This window comes from Suncus etruscus, chromosome 8 (assembly GCF_024139225.1).
Source record: "Suncus etruscus isolate mSunEtr1 chromosome 8, mSunEtr1.pri.cur, whole genome shotgun sequence".
NCBI lineage: Eukaryota > Metazoa > Chordata > Mammalia > Eulipotyphla > Soricidae > Suncus > Suncus etruscus.
The window spans coordinates 51,000,143-51,013,018 of NC_064855.1; the positions used below are offsets into that span (position 1 = coordinate 51,000,143).

The following is a 12,876-nucleotide window of genomic DNA, read 5'->3' on the forward strand; positions in this document are numbered from 1 at the left end:
GTAATAAATAATCACAAAGCACCAATAAAATAAATAAAAGCAAGTAAAGTGATGGTCTTTGAATATTATCTTAGGTTCTCTATTTTATTTTTAACTAAATTTATATTATTTATTTTTAGTAATGGGAGAATTAAACTTTCTAAATTTGACTATATCTAAGAACAGATATAAACCAGCTTCAACACAGCATTGAATTGGAATCTCCTGTTAATAGCTATATAAGTTAACCATCTTGGAATCAAAATATTGAGTCTGAGTGCTTTTCAGATGAACTCAGTCCCCAGTTAACAAGTCAACTTTAACTTCATGAAAAATTCTGAGCCAGAAACTCCCAGCTAAGCCATTTCTAAATTGCTGACCCATAAAATCCTAGATAATGAATGTTTATTGTTTAATCGCAAAACGTTGAGATAATTTGTTTTTTATCAATATGACATCAAAAGCCACAAGAGTCATTGCTACTTGAAGAGAAATATCAAAAAGAACAAGGAAGAAAGGAAGATAAGTAAAAGTTATATCATGGGATATACTTGGTACTTCTGTTAAACGAAACAAAACAGAAAACTCAACCCTATAAATATAAAATAAAAAATTATAAAGAATTGAAGATATTTCTAGATTATTTTTATTTTCATTTAATCAATGAGGTAACTAAAAATCACAAAGACCAAAATAGTATAACTAAAATCACACAGCCAAATATTAATTAAGAAAAACAACTATAGTTTGAACTCAATTCCCAGGGAGAATTGAATAAGACCTTTACAATTTAGAGCAGCTTATTGTCTATATAAAATGTAATTACTCATAGTAATCTAAGAAAATATTATTTCCATTTTATAATTTTAATAACTGAGACAATCATAACTAATAAATATTTGCATTTATAACCTTGAAATTTTTAGTTTCAAAACAATTTCTTAAAATTTTTAGTTTGAGCATAAAATATAACTATGGATAACAAAGTGTTTAATCTTAGACATAAACTATAAAGATCATAGAAATTAATAATTTACTAGTCTTTATTAACCTTTCTAATCCAAAATTAAAGGCAAAGAAACATTTAACAATTAAGTTCCTATATTCAAAAAGTATAGCTAATATTTTATGATTTATTAAAATTCTTTTTTTCAAAATCCAAATCTGTTTTCTTTGTAGTTTTTTATAATTGACCTATGAGTAGGGACTTACATTAATTTGCACAATATTCTTATGAATTGCTACTTTATTTTGATCTCTTCAAATTATTCACACAACAGCTTTCCACAAACTCTTCAAATGACTTAAATATCTTTGTTTTCCAGATGTTATTTTGTGTGTCTGAATCATTCTACCAAACTTTTGTGATCCACCAATTCAGAATAGCAAGAATGAATACCAAATTTAGCTTGGAATATTTTTTAACAAATTCCTTACTTGGTTTCTTCTTAAAATTTACTATTTATGTATTTTGAAACTGATATGGATGCTCCAATAGAATGAAATGAAAGATGGAGAATTTATCTGGAATTTAGTTTGAGAAATACAAATGACCAGAGAGGTAGATGGCAAATATAATGATCAGAGAAACACAATGTATGCAAATTTTACCAAAATGTTACTACAATTCAATCAAACTGATGAGAGTAGAATCTCAGAAAGGCATAAAAAGTATTGTGGTTAAAATAAACTACATTAGAACTGAAATGCTCAGCACAATGAAACTGGAAAAAGAAAACAACAGTTAATAGAGTATTTAAGGTAGATTCTAGCATCAAATATATCCATATGATCCAGAAATTCCAATTCTTTTTTTGTTTGTTTGTTTTTTGAGCCACACCTGGTGATGTTCAGGGGTTACTCCTACCTTTGCACTTAGAAATCTCTCCTGGCTCAAGGGACCATATGGGACACGAGGGAGTGTGTGGGGGTGGGGTGGGATCAAAGTGCATTCCATCCTAGGTCAACAGCATGCAAGGCAAACGCCCTACTGCTACACTATTGCTCCGGCCCCAAAAATTACAATTCTTAATTTCTACTTAACTGCTAAAAAAAATCTATTCAGAAAAGACATTTGCATTCTTATGTTCATTGAAGTACTATTCACATATCTAAAGTCTGAAAACAAACCACCTGCTGTCAAGGATTAATTGACAAACTAAGATACATAAACAATATTCTCAGCTATAAGAAGAGATGTACTCAGCTACACTGAGCAGCTATAAGAAAAGTTGAAAGCATGCATTTTGATACTACATGGATGAATCTGGAGAGTACCTCTTGATGGTTAAAATGAGAGGGACATATACACAACAATCCCTCTCATAAAGCTCAAAGCATTAGAAACTAAGAACTATTCTTCAATAGGAAGGTTCGTGGCAGGTAAATGAAGGGAGAGGATGCAGGGTCCACTGGGACAGCGATAGAGGGAAATAAACAATCAAGCAAAGAGGAATGGAACATTTTATGCATGAAATCATACCACTAATAATACTGTAAGTCATGATGCATAAATCAAAATTTGAAGAAAAAAAAGCCTTATTCAAAAGCTAGAATAACCTCACTAAATTTTTTATACTAAGACAGCATTGTTTAGCAATAGTATTAATACTTATATGTTTTAGGCATAAAATGAAAATGAATCACATCAGCTAACAATGCGCTAATATCCTTTCACCAATTTTCCTTCATTCATACACTTCCTCTTCTCCTTCCCCAACATGTCATTCCCAATCCTTGACCACGACTTCATAAATTCAATTCTGTTGCCAGAATCTACATGTAAATTGCATTGGCTTTTTTTCTAGTCAATGCTGGTTTCTACAAGTTTGTGAAAGCATCCTGTATTTATAATTCTCCTTCTGACTTACCTTGTTGAACAAAACACATTCTAGTAAAAACAAAACTTATAAAAGGGCTTATAGAAATTAGAAAAGGAGTGATTAACTCCTTTGTCTTATTTAGAAAAGTTTATGGTTAGCATTTCTTCTAATTATTTTTTACTTTTTTTGGGGGGAGGGCCACACTTACCAGTGTCCAGAGACACTCCCTCCTTTGTGCTTAGGGGTCACTTCCAACTGTGTTCAGGGGATCATGCAATGTAGAAACTTAACCCAGATTGTCTCCATCTCTTCCTACCCTAATTCCTGTACTCACCTTGGTAATGCTAGTACTGTTGTCATTTTTCAAGTGTTTATTTTCATTCAGCATTGTCTCTTTCCTTCCTTTGCTTCTTTCTGTGAGTGAGATTATCCAGTTTTTGATCTATTTTTTAATTTATTTTATTTAAATGACATCCTAACTAAAAGAATTTGTAGCATAAGGTAGGGTATACTTTTCTCTTTTGTTGAGCAGTATTCTACTTGTGCATATACCATTTCTTTTTTAAAAATAAAATTCTAATTGAATCACCATGAGATAAAGTTATAAAGTTCATAATTGAGTTTCCACTCACACAATGTAAACACCTATCCCTTCAAAATGCACATTTTCCACCACCAATGTCCTCAGTTTCCTCCCACCCTTCTCCCTGACATCTCCCTGGCCTGTCCCTGCAGCAGATGTCCCTTCCCTCTTTCTTTCTCTTTCCTTATTTCTCCTTTTATACACTGTGATTTACAAAATTGTTATTGAAGGAGTATCATGATATCACTTTACCTCCTTATAGCATCTAGTTTTAGTCCAGAGTGATCATGTCTATTATAAGCATAGTGTTTCTTTATCTGCCCTAACTGCATTCCCTTGCTATTTATGGCAAGTTTTCTACCATGGACTGCCCTCCTGACCCTTTGTATATTATCTACTGATGTTAACACCATAATATATTTTTAAAATATTGGGGCTGTGGGGTTGGGAGCGGTGGTGCAAGCAGCAAGGCATCTGTCTTGTGTGCACTAACTTGACAGGTTGAGGTTAGATCCCCCCTTATTCCATATGGTCCCCCAAGCCAGGCACAATTTCTGAGCTTAGAGCCAGGGGGAACCCCTAAACATCACTGACTGTGGTGAAAAAAAATTATTGGGGCCAGAGCGATAGCACAGCAGTAGGGTGTTTGTCTTGCACGAGGATAACCCAGAACGAACCTGGGCTCGATTCCCCAGGAGCGATTTCTGAGCACATAGCCAGGAATAACTCCTGAGTGTCACCGGGTGTGGGCCCCCCCAAAATATTAAAAATTTAACAAGTGAGTGCGGTCATTCTGTCTATCTCACCCCCTCTGACTCATTTCATTTAGTATAATATTCTCTATATTCATTCGTGTATATTCATGACTTCATTTTCCCTTCATATATACCATTTCTTTGTCTACTACCTGTTATGGGATATTTGAGTCAATTTTTGATTTCTGTTAATTTCACTAGTGATATGAACATATATGTGTATTCATATTTTTCAATTAATGTTTCCTTGTATTCTTAATCATAGATGCTAAATAGTGTAGTCACTAGGTCATATGGTAGATCATGTTAGAGAAAACTCTATACTATTTTCTTGACAAGATGACAGATATTTCAACAGTGAATGAATAATATTCCTTCTTTACTACCTCTCTGCCAACACTGACTACCTTTGAACTTGCTGAAATATGATTATTTATTGTCATTTTTTTGTTATTGGTTTTTTGTCCACACCCTATGTATGCGCTAAGAAATTGCTCCTGACTTGAGGAACCATATGGAACTCAGGGGATCAACCCAGGTCTGTCCTGGGTCAGCTGCATGTAAGACAAACGTCCTACCACTGCACAATAGCTCCGGCCCCTATTTATTCTCATTTTGATTTGCATTTTCTTGTTAATCAGTAATAATGAAGCTTTTTCATCTGCCTTTTGGCCATCTGTATGTTTTTGAGGATGTGTCTGTTCAACTTCTTTCTCCATACTTTTATGGTTGTATTTTTGTAGTTAAGTACTGTGAGAAGTACTTATATATTATATTACATATTAGTCCTTTATTAAATGTACACTGTGCAAGTATTTTCTCTCATCCAGTATGGTATCTTTTTCTTTTAACCACATTTATTCTGCATTTTAGGAAAGTTTTAGTTCAATGTACTCTTTTTGCTTTTATTTAATTGCCAGTGGAGTTGAAAAATTGAAGATACTTCCAAAACCAATATAAAGGAGAGTTCTTCTACTTTATGTATTTTCTGGGATCACTTATATTATTAAGATATCTAATTGATTTGTATTAACTTTTGTATATGGTGTGAGAATAGTGATCCAGTATTATTTATTTACATGTTTTATTTAGTTTTTCTAAAACTATTTGTTGAAGAGTTTTCCCCAATCTTTACTTAATGTACCTAGCTAGTTCCTTTGGCTGAAATTGACTGTTCATATATCTGAGAGTTTGCTTTTGGACTCTCAATTCTATTCCATGACATAAAAGTTTTCTGATATTCCAGCACCAGAGTATTTTAGATTTCAACAGATTTACAGCATAGTTTAATATCAGAATATGCAAAGCCTTCCATCTTTTTTCTCAACTTGCTTTTGGCTATTTGGGAAGATTTATGGTTCCATAAATAGTAGTAGTATTTGTTCTATGTCCTTGAAAATACCACTGGAATTTTGATAGAGATTTTATTGACTCTGTATGCTTATGGTAGGATGGTGATTTTAACAATGTTAATTATTCTAAGTCATGACTTAGATTTTTTATTTCCTTGTATTCTCTTCTATTTCTTTTAATAGTGATTTATAGTTTAAAGAAATAGGTTTTCAACACCTCCCTTGTTAACACATTGACACTAGAGCTGCAATTTATGTTAATTAAGCACATGCAAGTTGTGAGCCATCAGCATCAATGAAATAAGTTGTTTCATACATTTTGATACAATGTAAATTGTTTTAATATTTATTTCCTTTCACATCATTGTTTTAATATAAATTTTAAAAAATGTGCATTGAAATTGTAACCTACCACTTATAAATTTGTTTCTAAAACTTTGTGGTTGTACCAGGATTTTCCATGTATAATAAAATCATGTTATCTGTGAATAATGATAATTAGACTTACTTGGAATTTTAATTTCTTAAATCTCTTTCTGATTTAACTTTTGTGCCAAGGATTTCCAATATTATGTTTAACAATAGTCTGAAGTGAACATATATTTTGTAGATTGTCCCTTGTCTTAGAGGAAAGATTTTTACTTTTCACCACTCAGTATGAGGTTATCTCTTGGTAAGCTCCTTCAACAACCATTTTGTTGATGTTTTTAATCCTAAATGTATGCTAAATAATGTCAAAGCTTCTCTGCATCTATTAGTATGGTTTTTTTTTTACATTATCTTTATTGGTGGTATGATATATCACATGAATTTATTTTTGTTTGTCAAACAGTCATTGCATCCTTGGATTAAATCATACTTTTTTTTTTCATTAAACTTTGTTTTAATGGGTCTCAAAATTCTGTGACAGCTTTTTGGTTAAGTTGTTTCCATTAAAAAGTATTGATTTTAAAAACTAATAACTTAAAACTGCCATGTACACACAAAAAAAAACAAATGGTCCACAAACCATTTTCCTTTCCTTCTGAAGGTTTTACGGTGCATTGTTATCATTAAACAGTTCTTTACTATTAAACTTAAATGGCCAATTGAGTCAAACAGTTCTGAGACCGTTCTTCCACCACTGATTAAGACTGGGGTGGCAGGTACTGGGGGTAATATTCATTTAACCTTCTGAGCCTTCTGGGCTGACTTTGTAACTTTGCCAGCTCCAGCTGCCTTCTTGTCCACTTCTTTGATGACACCCACAGCAACAGTCTGTCTCATGTCACGAACAGCAAAATGACCCAGGGGAGGGTAGTCAGAGAAGCTCTCCACACACATGGGCTTGCCAGGCACTATATCAACAATGGCAGCATCACCAGGCTTCAGGAATTTAGGGCCATCTTCCAGCTTTTTCCCAGAACAACGATCAATCTTCTCCTTCAGCTCAGCAAACTTGCAAGCAATGTGGGCTGTGTGACAATCCAGCACAGGTGCATAGCCAGCACTGATTTGACCTGGATGGTTCAGGATAATCACCTGAGCAGTGAAGCCTGCTGCTTCCATTGGAGGATCATTTTTGCTGTCACCAGCCACATTGCCACGACGAACATCCTTAACAGATACGTTCTTGACATTGAAACCCACTTTGTCCCCAGAAAGTGCTTCACTAAGAGCTTCATGGTGCATTTCAACAGACTTAACTTCAGTTGTAACATTGACTGGAGCAAATGTGACCACCATGCCAGGTTTGAGAACACCAGTCTCAACTCGGCCCACAGGGACAGTACCAATACCTCCTATCTTGTACACATCCTGGAGGGGCAGGCGCAGGGGTTTGTCAGTTGGGCGAGTGGGGTGGCAGGATGCAATCCAGGGCTTCAAGAAGTGTGGTTCCACTGGCACTGCCATCTTTACGGGTGACTTTCCATCCTTTCAACCATGGCATGTTAGCACTTGGCTCCAGCATATTGTCACTGTTCCAACTAGAAATTGGCACAAATGCTACGGTATCTGGGTTGTAGCCGATTTTCTTAATGTAGGTGCTAACTTCCTTAACAATATTCTCATATCTCTTCTGGCTGTAGGGTGGCTTAGTGGAATCCATTTTGTTAACACCAACAATAAGCTGCTTGACATCTAGTGTGTAAGCCAGAAGGGCATGCTCGCAGGTCTTCCCATTCTTGGAGATACCAGCCTCAAATTCACCGCAGCCAGCAGCAACAATCAGGACAGCACAGTCAGCCTCTGAGGTGCCTGTAACCATGTTCTTGATGAAGTTTCTGTGTCCTGGGGCATCAATGATGGTCACGTAATACTTGCTGGTCTCGAACTTCCACAGGGAGATACTAATGGTGATACCACGTTCACGCTCAGCCTTCAGCTTATCCAAGACCCAGGCATACTTGAAGGAGCCCTTTCCCATCTCGGAGGCCTCCTTCTCGAATTTCTCAATGGTTCTCTTGTCGATGCCGCCACATTTGTAGATCAGATGGCCGGTGGTGGTGGACTTGCCCGAGTCTACGTGGCTGATGACGACGATGTTGATGTGGGTCTTTTCCTTCCCCATCTTGGCTGGATTAGTTTAAGCTGTGTGGTTTTCACGACACCTGTGCCCTGGCGGCAAACCCGTTGCAAAAAAGCAATTAAATCATACTTTATCATAGTGGATAATTCTTAAAATGTATTATAAAATTAATTTGCTAAGATTTTCTTTAAGATATTTGCATCTGGGGCCGGAGAGATAACATGGAGGTAGGGTTTTTGCCTTGCATGCAGAAGGACGGTGGTTCGAATCCCGGCATCCCATGGTCCCCCGAGCCTGCCAGGAGCGATTTCTGAGCTTGTAGAGCCAGGAGTAACCCCTGAACGCTGCTGGGTGTGACCCCCCCCAAAAAGTTAAAGATATTTGCATCTATATTCATGAAGAATAATAATTATAGTTTTATTTTTTGAGCCTGTGTGTTTTGATATTAGAATAATGGTGTCATAGAAATTGCAGGAAACATTTTTTTAAAAGTTCTGGAGAGTTTGAGAAAGGTCAGTAATTGGCTATTATTATATATTTGGAAATAATTAGTAGTGGACTAGTCTGGAACCTATCTTTTGGTTTTGAAGAAGTTTAATTGATCTTTTGCATTTAAAATGTTTTATATCATTGATTTCTGTTCTGATTTTATTATATCTAATGATTATAATCTTAATTATCTTTCTTTTTACTTACTTGGGGTTTGTTGGGGCTTTAAATTCATTTGGGGGGGAGCCACACTTGGTAATGCTCAGGAGTTACTCCTGACTATGAGCTCAGAAATCGCCCTTGACTTTGGGGTACCATATGAGACATCAAGGGATCAAACTGCCGTCGGTCCGAGGTCAGCCGCATGCAAGGCAAACGTCCTACCTCTGTGTCACCGCTCCTGCCCCAGGGGCTTACAAGTTCTTAAAATGTCAAGTTAGATTATTATCTGAACCTTTTCTTTACTCCTGATGAAAGCTTGTATGCCTATGAAGTTCCCTTTTCATACAGCTATAGTGTGTCCCATATATTATCTCTTTGTTGTTATTTGCTTACAGGAATGTTTTTATTTATTCTTTGATTCCTATTTATCAACAGTTGTTCAAAAGTATACGGTCCAGTTTCACATTGCTTTTTGCAGATTTTAAATGATCTCTACCTTCATAGCATTGTTGTTTAAAAAGGTACTTGAAATGATAGCTATCTTTGTGATTTTATGAACTCTGTGTCCTTTCACATTTTTTACCACGGCAAATAGAAGAATAATGCACTGAAAAAGAATGAGTACCCCAGATTTGGGGAGTGAAGAGTTTTATATATGTCTACTAACCTCAGTTATTCCATTTCTTTCTTAAGGACTGATATTTATTTTATTAAATATCTTTTGGTTTGATCTATTCAGTAATGAAAGGAAATGCTAAAAAATCTCCTTTTATTTTGTTGGTGTCAATATCAATTTTAGGCCTATTAGTTATTTTTATATTTTTATGCTCTCTCTCTCTGTTTTTTTGGGTCACAACTGGTAGTGCTCAGGAGCTACTCCTGGCTCTGCTCTCAGAAGTCTCTCCTGGGGAGACCATATGGGATGCCGGGATTCAAATCAGGGTCTGTCCTGTGTTGGCTGCATGCAAGGCATGCTATTGAAAAAACCTTTATTTCTATGCTCTTTAACTTGCTGAATATATGTTAGTAAGTACTAAGATTTTTTTGGATGTTGATTCTTTTTTTTTTTTTTTTGGTTTTTCGGGCCACACCTATTTGATGCTCAAGGGTTACTCCTGGCTAAGTGCTCAGAAATTGCCCCTGGCTTGGGGGGACCATATGGGACTCCTGGGGATCGAACTGTGGTCCTGACCCTTGGCTAGCACTTGTAAGGCAGACACCTTACATCTAGTGCCACCTTGCTGGCCCCAGATGTTGATTTTTTTTTTTTTTTTTTGGTTTTTGGGCCACACCCGGCAGTGCTCAGAGGTTACTCCTGGCTGTCTGCTCAGAAATAGCTCCTGGCAGGCATGGAGGACCATATCGGACACCGAGATTCGAACCAACCACCTTTGGTCCTGGATCGGCTGCTTGCAAGGCAAACACTGCTGTGCTATCTCTCTGGGCCCAGATGTTGATTCTTAACCATTATATAATGCTTATTTGTGTATCTTATTACATTTTTAATATAATTTTTATTTTGATCATAGTGGCTTATATATTGTTGACAATAATATTTTATGTACATATTTACATAAAACTAGGGGGATTCCCATTACCAATTTGTCCTCTCTACACCTCCGTTTTTGTCCTACCTCCCATATCCTCTTCCCTCACCGCCGGGGCAGCTAGAATATGTTGTCCCCTCTGTACCTAGCCTACTACTTAGTAGTCTTGCACCTGTTTGGTCTTGGTGCCTCCCTTATTTCCCCTTCTAACTGGGGGGCAGGACTAGCTAGTTCAAGTTACATGGTTTTGTTTGAAGAAAAGAAAAGTAATAAACTGGGGTAAAAGTCTAATAAGCCGAAAATGGGCAGAATCCTTCTAGAGGCTCTCATCATCGGTTTGAGAGACGAAAGAGAAAAAAAAGGTGAAACACTCCACCAGTACAAAAAGAAGTGTCAAATATCCAGTGAGGACTCCAACAATAACGAAAAAAATTAACAAAAAAAAAAATAAACCATGGTCTTGAGATAAGAAACATGGCAGAGCACATAAAGGAAAGAAGAAAAGAGAAAAAAAATAAGTATAAATGGGGGCAACAACTTCAATAACCACACCAAAACAAAGAAATTGACAAAAATAGATAGGTAAAAAATAATAAGAAGAAGAATAAATGAAGATAAAAATATAAAAAATAAACAATATTTTTTAACCAAAGCTTTTTGCTTTTTTTCCCCTCCTGGTCTGGCACAGTAAATATTGGGGTCATTCGAAAAGGAATTCACTTGCCTAAGAGATATGGGGTTTCTCCACCCTTGGAGTATATTGTCATGGGATTAACTATAGACTCTGTTCAGGATCATTTACTCTCCCGGTGGTGCTTTCATGGTGTTTGGAAGACGTCTGATCCGTCCTGGGTGATAAAATCAGACCTCTGTATCTAGAGATCTCAGTATCTGCACAGGTCCAGGAGTGGGACTTATGATGAAGTCAGTCCTTGTGGTTCTAGAGGTTCTGTTCTCTCACTGTCATTTTAATCCATCTTCTGTGGTTGGTGGTCTTGGTCTTTGCACTGAAACTAGGATGGCACCTAGGATAACGTCTTTCTTTGTGTTTCCAGAAGCCCCATTCCATTGCAATAGTCTCAGCCAGACCTTTGGAACTGGGGATCATGGTTGTTGTGCAGGTCGTAGTTCAAACCCTAGACTAGGGCTTTTTTATTGGTCCCAAGATATATACAGTCTGGTCATGGTTCTAACAGCCAGATCTGTAAATCACGATCTTGGCTTTTGGACCTACCAAAGGGTGACAAGTCTTCTGATTTTGTCTTATCGTTAGCTGGTAAGGTAGGATAACCTGCTCTTAGGTCAAGTTGCTCCCATTTTTCTCGTTGTCAGAATATCATATTAGAACTGGCACTTGTTGGTGACCCAGCAGTATTAAGGCTGTCCCAGATGGGATTTGTTTCCTGCAGCAGTTGTGAAGAACTGTGCCATTTCTATGTCTGGGATCCAGGGTTCAAGGCTGGATGGATGGTGTCTAATCACCTGAGGTCTAAGTTGAGTCCACATGACATATATTTAAGGTAGGAGATATCCCTGTATTGTAAACAACTATGAGTTCCTATCCCTAGTAGATAAGAGCTCTTTTTTATATATAAGATTTCCCCCTTTTTTAGTGTGCCTTTGCAGGGAGAAATGGTGCTAAATTATATTGTCAGTGCATTTGGGGGTGGACAGAGAAAAAAACAGAAACAGGTCACACAACCAAAAAAGATAAAAATAGGAATAAAAATGTATGTGCTCACATATGTATATGTAGAACTGACATTTTTTTAAAATGAATTAACAAAGTATTTAAAGAACCAAAGTGATGCAAAAGACTACCTTATATTTGGGGAAAAGCAGGTAAAGAGGTGGTGTAATACAGGTCTTATACTTATGTTGGAAGTACAGGTTTTTCCATTGTCTTTTGGGTTTTTCTTGTGGTGTGTGGGTTCCCAGGCACCTTTCCATCACACCTTCTGGCCTTCTTCAGATTGGCAAAAGATTTGTGGCAGGGCGGTCTTGGAAGAGGTTTTGCATTGGGGATACTTTTGGAACTAAGTCCGGTTTCAAGTAACAGTCCATGTTAGGGGGTGTTGGTAGGGAGAGCCGCGCAGCATGAGTCCAGAGGGGAGTTGGCTGCCTTTTCTTGCAGGGGACGAGGTGTGGGTTTGACTGTGTGTCCCTTCGCTTGGGTGCTAGGTACTGGTTCGTTGGGGGTTAGAGGTCAATCTTGATGCCTAATAAATTAAGGACTGATGGTGAAGAGTTTTAATACGATGGGTGGTCTGCATGGGATTGAGGGGTAAAGGGATAGTTAGATTTTCAAAGGGGGGAAAGGGGAAGGTATATGGAAGGGGTAGGAAGGGAGAAAAGAGAAAATACTTTAGAAAGAAAGTGAGAATAGAAAGGGAAAAAAGAAAAGAGAAGAAAAGAAAAGAAAAAAATAAAAAAGAAAGTAGTGAGAAGAGAGGAGAAAATAGCAAGGGAATGCTAGTTTGCTTGAATGTGTTCAAAGAGAAGATCCTGTAGTTTAAGTCTGTACATCGCAGTTACTGCTTCGGTGGTCTGACTGGTCATGTGCTTCAAATCCTAAGAGAAGGTATAACCTAGAGATAAAGTGTATGTTAAAGAGATTTCTCGGGACCATCTCGTAGTGCAAGCTGGGTATGGTGTCTCGTGTGACTGAGCCCCGAGCT

General features: G+C 36.9%; 1 pseudogene; it reads right to left on the bottom strand.

Moving 5' to 3' along the window:
• Window positions 1–6,350: 6,350 nt before the first annotated feature.
• On the bottom strand, window positions 6,351–8,110 carry LOC126016233 (elongation factor 1-alpha 1-like; annotated as a pseudogene).
• Between the last annotated feature and the right edge of the window lie 4,766 nt (window positions 8,111–12,876).